At 45.0% G+C, this 10,349-nt stretch overlaps 2 non-coding genes across 2 annotated transcripts; both read left to right on the forward strand.

Moving 5' to 3' along the window:
- Positions 1-286: 286 nt before the first annotated feature.
- On the forward strand, positions 287-358 carry TRNAD-GUC (transfer RNA aspartic acid (anticodon GUC)). The gene has a single exon. It is a non-coding gene; the product is annotated as a tRNA-Asp (tRNA).
- A 3,589-nt stretch (positions 359-3,947) lies between these two features.
- Positions 3,948-4,019, forward strand: TRNAD-GUC (transfer RNA aspartic acid (anticodon GUC)). Its single transcript has one exon. It is a non-coding gene; the product is annotated as a tRNA-Asp (tRNA).
- Positions 4,020-10,349: the final 6,330 nt, after the last annotated feature.

The raw sequence follows: 10,349 nt of genomic DNA on the forward strand, positions 1-10,349 counted from the left end.
AAAAGGTGCGAAGTTGGTACAAAACGTAGTGGCGAGGTAAGTCCTTTAGTTGATTCCCTTTTGATGACAATCCAAATTTTCAAGCAATTGTACTGGAAATAATAATGGCAAGGTCGCGAGTTCCATCCCGGTACAAGCCAGTCGCTTCTATTCTCTCCTTTCAGTACAGTCTTAAAAGGTGCGTGAGCTTTTGCAGTGTACAAACCTTGCACCCCACACTTTAAATCTACCGAAAGTCACTGATACAGCTTTTAGGGCTTTCTGGAGCCATTGCACCCACCGCTAGTCCTCGTTAGTATAGTGGTGAGTATCCCCGCCTGTCACGCGGGAGACCGGGGTTCGATTCCCCGACGTGGAGGCTTTCTTTTAGCGCTTTTGATTGCTCTGCTGGAGTTCCACCTTTGCAAATGAAACCCCAACACCGATTGTAAGAGTAAAATAATTACTCTGCGCTTTCCAGCGGAAGGAAGTTGGTACGAAACGTAGTGGCGAGGTAAGTCCTTTAGTTGATTCCCTTTTGATGACAATCCAAATTTTCAAGCAATTGTACTGGAAATAATAATGCCAAGGTCGCAGGTTCAATCCCCGTATGGTCCTGTTGCTTCTTTTCTCTCTTTTCAGCACAGTCTTAACATGAGCTGTTGCAACTTGCAAACCTTGTCCCATACGCACGTTGCATCTGGCTAAGAAAAGCTACTGATACAGGATTTAGGGCTTTTTGGAGCACGTGCTTGCAGTTAGTCCTCCTTAGTATAGAGTAAACTTCTTACTCTGCGCGGTCCACCTCTGAATCTGTTGCGCATGGATAGTATTAAATACGTCTCGCAAGCCTGATTGCCTATGGCGGGAGATATGGTAAGATCTCTGACTAGCACTCGTTCTCTTTTTCACAAGCTGGGGCAAGCCCGGGGGTAGAGACCCTTTACCTTTTTAACGATACAGCTTGTCCATTAGTAGCTTTTTTGATGATGACAATACAAATTTTTGGGCAATTGTACGGGAAATAATAATGGCAAGGTCGCGAGTTCCATCCCGGTACAAGCCAGTCACTTCTATTCTCTCCTTTCAGTACAGTCTTAAAAGGTGCAAAGTTGGTACAAAACGTAGTGGCGAGGTAAGTCCTTTAGTTGATTCCCTTTTGATGACAATCCAAATTTTCAAGCAATTGTACTGGAAATAATAATGGCAAGGTCGCGAGTTCCATCCTGGTACAAGCCAGTCGCTTCTATTCTCTCCTTTCAGTACAGTCTTAAAAGGTGCGTGAGCTTTTGCAGTGTACAAACCTTGCACCACACACTCTTTAAATCTAACGAAAGTCACTGATACAGCTTTTAGGGCTTTCAGGAGCAAGTGCACCCACAGCTAGTCCTCGTTAGTATAGTGGTGAGTATCCCTTCTTGTCGCGCGGGAGACCGGGGTTCGATTCCCCGATGGGGAGGCTTTCTTTTAGCGCTTTTGATTGCTCTGCTGGAGTTCCACCTTTGCAAATGAAACCCAAATACCGATTGTAAGAGTAAAATAATTACTCTGCGCTTTCCAGCGGAAGGAAGTTGTTACAAAACGTAGTGGCGAGGTAAGTCCTTTAGTTGATTCCCTTTTGATGACAATCCAAATTTTCAAGCAATTGTACTGGAAATAATAATGCCAAGGTCGCAGGTTCAATCCCCGTATGGTCCTGTTGCTTCTTTTCTCTCTTTTCAGCACAGTCTTAACATGAGCTGTTGCAACTTGCAAACCTTGTCCCATACGCACATTGCATCTGGCTAAGGAAAGCTACTGATACAGGATTTAGGGCTTTTTGGAGCACGTGCTTGCAGTTAGTCTGCGCTTTCCAGCGGAAGGAAGTTGGTACAAAACGTAGTGGCGAGGTAAGTCCTTTAGTTGATTCCCTTTTGATGACAATGCAAATTTTCAAGCAATTGTACTGGAAATAATAATGCCAAGGTCGCAGGTTCAATCCCCGTATGGTCCTGTTGCTTCTTTTCTCTCTTTTCAGCACAGTCTTAACATGAGCTGTTGCAACGTGCAAACCTTGTCCCGTACGCACGTTGCATCTGGCTAAGGAAAGCTACTGATACAGGATTTAGGGCTTTTTGGAGCACGTGCTTGCAGTTAGTCCTCCTTAGTATAGAGTAAACTTCTTACTCTGCGCTGTCCACCTCTGAATCTGTTGCGGATGGATAGCATTAAATACGTCTCGCAAGCCTGATTGCCTATGCCGGGAGATATGGTAAGATCTCTAACTAGCACTCGTCCTCTTTTTCACAAGCTGGGGCAAGCCCGGGGGTAGAGACCCTTTACGTTTTTAACGATACAGCTTGTCCATTAGTAGCTTTTTTGATGATGACAATACAAATTTTTGGGCAATTGTACGGGAAATAATAATGGCAAGGTCGCGAGTTCCATCCCGGTACAAGCCAGTCACTTCTATTCTCTCCTTTCAATACAGTCTTAAAATGTGCGTGAGCTTTTGCAGTGTACAAACCTTGCACCAGACTCTCTTTAAATCTGTCTAACGAAAGTCACTGATACAGGTTTTAGGGCTTTCGGGAGCAGCCACACCCACAGCTAGTCCACGTTAGTATAGTGGTGCGTATCCCCGCTTGTCACGCGGGAGACCGGGGTTCGATTCCCTGACGGGGAGGCCTTCCATTAGTGCTTTTGATTGCTCTGCTGGATTTCCAACTTTGCAAATGAAACCCCAATACCGATTGTAAGAGTAAAATCCTTACTCTGCGCTTTCCAGCAGAAGGAAGTTGGTACAAAACGTAGTGGCGAGGTAAGTCCTTTAGTTGATTCCCTTTTGATGACAATCCAAATTTCCAAGCAATTGTACTGGAAATAATAATGCCAAGGTCGCAGGTTCAATCCCCGTATGGTCCTGTTGCTTCTTTTCTCTCTTTTCAGCACAGTCTTAACATGAGCTGTTGCAACGTGCAAACCTTGTCCCGTACACACGTTGCATCTAGCTAAGGAAAGCTACTGCAACAGGATTTAGGGCTTTTTGGGGCACGTGCTTGCAGTTAGTCTGCGCTTTCCAGCGGAAGGAAGTTGGTACAAAACGTAGTGGCAAGGTAAGTCCTTTAGTTGATTCCCTTTTGATGACAATCCAAATTTCCAAGCAATTGTACTGGAAATAATAATGCCAAGGTCGCAGGTTCAATCCCCGTATGGTCCTGTTGCTTCTTTTCTCTCTTTTCAGCACAGTCTTAACATGAGCTGTTGCAACGTTCAAACCTTGTCCCGTACGCACGTTGCATCTGGCTAAGGAAAGCTACTGCAACAGGATTTAGGGCTTTTTGGAGCACGTGCTTGCACTTAGTCCTCCTTAGTATAGAGTAAACTTCTTACTCTGCGCGGTCCACCTCTGAATCTGTTGCGGATGGATAGTAATAAATACGTCTCGCAAGTCTGATTGCCTATGGCGGGAGATATGGTAAGGTCTCTCTGACTAGCACTCATCCTCTTTTTCACCAGCTGGGGCAAGCCCGGGGGTAGAGACTCTTTACCTTTTTAACGATACAGCTTGTCCATTAGTAGCTTTTTTGATGATGACAATACAAATTTTTAGGCAATTGTACGGGAAATAATAATGGCAAGGTCGCGAGTTCCATCCCGGTACAAGCCAGTCACTTCTATTCTCTCCTTTCAGTATAGTCTTAAAAGGTGCGAAGTTGGTACAAAACGTAGTGGCGAGGTAAGTCCTTTAGTTGATTCCCTTTTGATGACAATCCAAATTTTCAAGCAATTGTACTGGAAATAATAATGGCAAGGTCGCGAGTTCCATCCCGGTACAAGCCAGTCGCTTCTATTCTCTCCTTTCAGTACAGTCTTAAAAGGTGCGTGAGCTTTTGCAGTGTACAAACCTTGCACCCCACACTTTAAATCTACCGAAAGTCACTGATAGAGCTTTTAGGGCTTTCTGGAGCCATTGCACCCACCGCTAGTCCTCGTTAGTATAGTGGTGAGTATCCCCGCCTGTCACGCGGGAGACCGGGGTTCGATTCCCCGACGTGGAGGCTTTCTTTTAGCGCTTTTGATTGCTCTGCTGGAGTTCCACCTTTGCAAATGAAACCCCAACACCGATTGTAAGAGTAAAATAATTACTCTGCGCTTTCCAGCGGAAGGAAGTTGGTACGAAACGTAGTGGCGAGGTAAGTCCTTTAGTTGATTCCCTTTTGATGACAATCCAAATTTTCAAGCAATTGTACTGGAAATAATAATGCCAAGGTCGCAGGTTCAATCCCCGTATGGTCCTGTTGCTTCTTTTCTCTCTTTTCAGCACAGTCTTAACATGAGCTGTTGCAACTTGCAAACCTTGTCCCATACGCACGTTGCATCTGGCTAAGAAAAGCTACTGATACAGGATTTAGGGCTTTTTGGAGCACGTGCTTGCAGTTAGTCTGCGCTTTCCAGCGGTAGGAAGTTGGTACAAAACGTAGTGGCGAGGTAAGTCCTTTAGTTGATTCCCTTTTGATGACAATGCAAATTTTCAAGCAATTGTACTGGAAATAATAATGCCAAGGTCGCAGGTTCAATCCCCGTATGGTCCTGTTGGTTCTTTTCTCTCTTTTCACCACAGTCTTAACATGAGCTGTTGCAACGTGCAAACCTTGTCCCGTACGCACGTTGCATCTGGCTAAGGAAAGCTACTGATACAGGATTTAGGGCTTTTTGGAGCACGTGCTTGCAGTTAGTCCTCCTTAGTATAGAGTAAACTTCTTACTCTGCGCTGTCCACCTCTGAATCTGTTGCGGATGGATAGCATTAAATACGTCTCGCAAGCCTGATTGCCTATGCCGGGAGATATGGTAAGATCTCTAACTAGCACTCGTCCTCTTTTTTACAAGCTGGGGCAAGCCCGGGGGTAGAGACCCTTTACCTTTTTAACGATACAGCTTGTCCATTAGTAGCTTTTTTGATGGTGACAATACAAATTTTTGGGCAATTGTACGGGAAATAATAATGGCAAGGTCGCGAGTTCCATCCCGGTACAAGCCAGTCACTTCTATTCTCTCCTTTCAGTACAGTCTTAAAAGGTGCAAAGTTGGTACAAAACGTAGTGGCGAGGTAAGTCCTTTAGTTGATTCCCTTTTGATGACAATCCAAATTTTCAAGCAATTGTACTGGAAATAATAATGGCAAGGTCGCGAGTTCCATCCTGGTACAAGCCAGTCGCTTCTATTCTCTCCTTTCAGTACAGTCTTAAAAGGTGCGTGAGCTTTTGCAGTGTACAAACCTTGCACCACACACTCTTTAAATCTAACGAAAGTCACTGATACAGCTTTTAGGGCTTTCAGGAGCCGTAGCACCCACCGCTAGTCCTTGTTAGTATAGTGGTGAGTATCCCCGCCTGTCACACGGGAGACCTGGGTTCGATTCCCCGACGTGGAGGCTTTCTTTTAGCGCTTTTGATTGCTCTGCTGGAGTTCCACCTTTGCAAATGAAACCCCAACACCGATTGTAAGAATAAAATAATTACTCTGCGCTTTCCAGCGGAAGGAAGTTGGTACAAAACGTAGTGGCGAGGTAAGTCCTTTAGTTGATTCCCTTTTGATGACAATCCAAATTTTCAAGCAATTGTACTGGAAATAATAATGCCAAGGTCGCAGGTTCAATTCCCGTATGGTCCTGTTGCTTCTTTTCTCTCTTTTCAGCACAGTCTTAACATAAGCTGTTGCAACTTGCAAACCTTGTCCCATACGCACGTTGCATCTGGCTAAGGAAAGCTACTGATACAGGATTCAGGGCTTTTTGGAACACGTGCTTGCAGATAGTCCTCCTTAGTATAGAGTAAACTTCTTACTCTGCGCTGTCCACCTCTGAATCTGTTGCGGATGGGTAGTATTAAATAGGTCTTGCAAGCCTGATTGCCTATGGCGGGAGATATGGTAAGGTCTCTCTGACTAGCACTCGTCCTCTTTTTCACAAGCTGGGGCAAGCCCGGGGGTAGAGACCCTTTACCTTTTTAACGATACAGCTTGTCAATTAGTAGCTTTTTTGATGATGACAATACAAATTTTTGGGCAATTGTACGGGAAATAATAATGGCAAGGTCGCGAGTTCCATCCCGGTACAAGCCAGTCACTTCTATTCTCTCCTTTCAGTACAGTCTTAAAAGGTGCAAAGTTGGTACAAAACGTAGTGGCGAGGTAAGTCCTTTAGTTGATTCCCTTTTGATGACAATCCAAATTTCCAAGCAATTGTACTGGAAATAATAATGGCAAGGTCGCGAGTTCCATCCCGGTACAAGCCAGTCGCTTCTATTCTCTCCTTTCAGTACAGTCTTAAAAGGTGCGTGAGCTTTTGCAGTGTACAAACCTTGCACCACACACTCTTTAAATCTAACGAAAGTCACTGATACAGCTTTTAGGGCATTCAGGAGCAATTGCACCCACTGCTAGTCCTCGTTAGTATAGTGGTGAGTATCCCTGCCTGTCACGCGGGAGACTGGGGTTCGATTCCCCGACGGGGAGGCTTTCTTTTAGCGCTTTTGATTGCTCTGCTGGAGTTCCACCTTTGCAAATGAAACCCCAATACCGATTGTAAGAGTAAAATAATTACCTTGCGCTTTCCAGCGGAAGGAAGTTGGTACAAAACGTAGTGGCGAGGTAAGTCCTTTAGTTGATTCCCTTTTGATGACAATGCAAATTTTCAAGCAATTGTACTGGAAATAATAATGCCAAGGTCGCAGGTTCAATCCCCGTATGGTCCTGTTGCTTCTTTTCTCTCTTTTCAGCACAGTCTTAACATGAGCTGTTGCAACGTGCAAACCTTGTCCCATACGCACGTTGCATCTGGCTAAGAAAAGCTACTGATACAGGATTTAGGGCTTTTTGGAGCACGTGCTTGCAGTTAGTCTGCGCTTTCCAGCGGAAAGAAGTTGGTACAAAACGTAGTGGCGAGGTAAGTCCTTTAGTTGATTCCCTTTTGATGACAATGCAAATTTTCAAGCAATTGTACTGGAAATAATAATGCCAAGGTCGCAGGTTCAATCCCTGTATGGTCCTGTTGGTTCTTTTCTCTCTTTTCAGCACAGTCTTAACATGAGCTGTTGCAACGTGCAAACCTTGTCCCGTACGCACGTTGCATCTGGCTAAGGAAAGCTACTGATACAGGATTTAGGGCTTTTTGGAGCACGTGCTTGCAGTTAGTCCTCCTTAGTATAGAGTAAACTTCTTACTCTGCGCTGTCCACCTCTGAATCTGTTGCGGATGGATAGCATTAAATACGTCTCGCAAGCCTGATTGCCTATGCCGGGAGATATGGTAAGATCTCTAACTAGCACTCGTCCTCTTTTTCACAAGCTGGGGCAAGCCCGGGGGTAGAGACCCTTTACCTTTTTAACGATACAGCTTGTCCATTAGTAGCTTTTTTGATGATGACAATACAAATTTTTGGGCAATTGTACGGGAAATAATAATGGCAAGGTCGCGAGTTCCATCCCGGTACAAGCCAGTCACTTCTATTCTCTCCTTTCAATACAGTCTTAAAATGTGCGTGAGCTTTTGCAGTGTACAAACCTTGCACCAGACACTCTTTAAATCTGTCTAACGAAAGTCACTGATACAGGTTTTAGGGCTTTCGGGAGCAGCCACACCCACAGCTAGTCCTCGTTAGTATAGTGGTGAGTATCCCCGCCTGTCACGCGGGAGACCGGGGTTCGATTCCCTGACAGGGAGGCCTTCCATTAGTGCTTTTGATTGCTCTGCTGGATTTCCAGCTTTGCATATGAAACCCCAATACCGATTGTAAGAGTAAAATCCTTACTCTGCGCTTTTCAGCAGAAGGAAGTTGGTACAAAACGTAGTGGCGAGGTAAGTCCTTTAGTTGATTCCCTTTTGATGACAATCCAAATTTCCAAGCAATTGTACTGGAAATAATAATGCCAAAGTCGCAGGTTCAATCCCCGTATGGTCCTGTTGGTTCTTTTCTCTCTTTTCAGCACAATCTTAACGTGAGCTGTTGCAACGTGCAAACCTTGTCCCGTACGCACGTTGCATCTGGCTAAGGAAAGCTACTGCAACAGGATTTAGGGCTTTTTGGAGCACGTGCTTGCACTTAGTCCTCCTTAGTATAGAGTAAACTTCTTACTCTGCGCGGTCCACCTCTGAATCTGTTGCGGATGGATAGTAATAAATACGTCTCGCAAGCCTGATTGCCTATGGCGGGAGATATGGTAAGGTCTCTCTGACTAGCACTCATCCTCTTTTTCACAAGCTGGGGCAAGCCCGGGGGTAGAGACTCTTTACCTTTTTAACGATACATCTTGTCCATTAGTAGCTTTTTTGATGATGACAATACAAATTTTTAGGCAATTGTACGGGAAATAATAATGGCAAGGTCGTGAGTTCCATCCCGGTACAAGCCAGTCACTTCTATTCTCTCCTTTCAGTACAGTCTTAAAAGGTACGAAGTTGGTACAAAACGTAGTGGCGAGGTAAGTCCTTTAGTTGATTCCCTTTTGATGACAATCCAAATTTTCAAGCAGTCTTAAAAGGTGCGTGAGCTTTTGCAGTGTACAAATCTTGCACCACACACTCTTTAAATCTGTCTAACGAAAATCACTGATACAGGTTTTATGGCTTTCGGGAGCGGCCACACCCACTGCTAGTCCTTGTTAGTATAGTGGTGAGTATCCCTGCCGGTCACGTGGGAGTTCGATTCCCTGACGGGGAGGCCTTCTGTGCTGTCTTCTGTACTGTTCTCATATTTATTTAACTGTCCACCATATTATCGGTTCTTCCATCACCATATTGTTTCTATGTATGGTCGTTTTGCTGCCATCTGCTGGCCAGAATTTGTATGCTGCACGCCTCTGTTCTTGTTAATAAAGCTTTCCTTTGCTGGGTGTGTTTTCAGGAGCCTGGGTCCATGTCACTTCCTGCAACCCTTGTGTGAGGGATCTGCTTTCTGTGTGACTGGACATTCATCACTCGGGCTCGTAAGGCATCAGTTTTTTGACCAGCAGTTAGCCTCAGGAAAGATATCAACAGACAACACCAAGGTCATTTCAGTATTATACCAATGTTTGTATTTTGGGTCAAATAAACCCACATTGATTCAAATCACTGTGTCTACGTGTATCCGTCTAACCTGAGCTTTTGCCGGTCCTGTCTGCTCCACTGCTTGGACACGAAGGTAGGAAAGTCACACAGCCACTACCAGTTACACCTTCATTCGCCTTCATGTGGAGACAGAACAGTCAAAAAACTGCCTTAGTGACTAGTACCACACTCAGGAATCTCCCTAGCAACAGGCCCACGTGCAGCAAATCTGCCCAGCCACTGAACATGTCTGGACAAGCCTAGGGGAATCAACGTGCATCCGCAGTATCTACTCCCTCGCCTGGAAGTCCTCCACAACTCCAAAAACCCAGCAATTCACTCAAAACACCTTAGGAAGCTTATCAAGTGCCCTATAGGAACCGTGCAGCAATTTTCAGCCCCCAATTCAAAAGTTTATTTTCTTAAAGAGATAGCGCACCTTAAATCAAAATGGCCGAAAAGGACCCTGCTCAGTTCCCCAGTGATAAAACAAAGCAAATGCAACCTGATAATGATAATTATGAAGAGCAGGAAGCAGAACCCACGCTTCCAGCAGACCAAGACGCACGACCAAGACGCTCTCTTAAACCGACGATAAAGGTCATTGAAAACTATCACACCATGAAAGATGAGCTATGTGATAACCTGGAAGAGCAATGGGAACGGGTTTCCTCCCTCATGTCAGGACTTAAATCCTCCTCAGGTGGTGCTGCCAGCTTACAAGTCGCCGTTGGACGGCTGAACACAGCTTATGAAAGATACAAGGGACTATCCACAAGGTATATAACCTTTCTAAGAGACTCTAATATCGATGAAGCCTCATCAGAACTGAGCAAGGCAGAATCATTAGACAGAGAAAGAGACGCCATGGTGCAGGATGTTAAAGATAAAGCGGAACTCCATATCTCTCATATGCAGGAAACTAGATCACACAGATCAAATTCATCTAAACATTCCTCCCGGTCATACAGATCATCGCGCTCTAGAAGCTCAGCCATGAGTGACAGAATAATAGAGGCCCGCATAAATGCAGAACAATCCAAGGCGAGACGTACCTTCATTGAGAAAACAGCTCTTGCAAAGGCAGAAGCAGAAGCTCGGATAAAGATTTTTGAATCAGAGATGGATGAGGAAATTGTGTTAGCCAAAGTAAGAATACTTGAGCAAGCATTGAGCCAAGGTCTTGATCCAGTCTGCTCGCTACCACTGGAAATGGACGATCCAGTCGATCGCACCAGTGACTATGTGCTGAAACAGTTACCCGTGCCACCCCTTATTTCCAGTACTGTACAAGTCGACAAC

Source organism: Sceloporus occidentalis, unplaced genomic scaffold, assembly GCF_023333645.1.
Source record: "Sceloporus occidentalis isolate IW3139 unplaced genomic scaffold, rSceOcc1.0.p SCAF_22, whole genome shotgun sequence".
In the NCBI taxonomy this organism is placed as follows: Eukaryota; Metazoa; Chordata; class Lepidosauria; order Squamata; family Phrynosomatidae; genus Sceloporus; species Sceloporus occidentalis.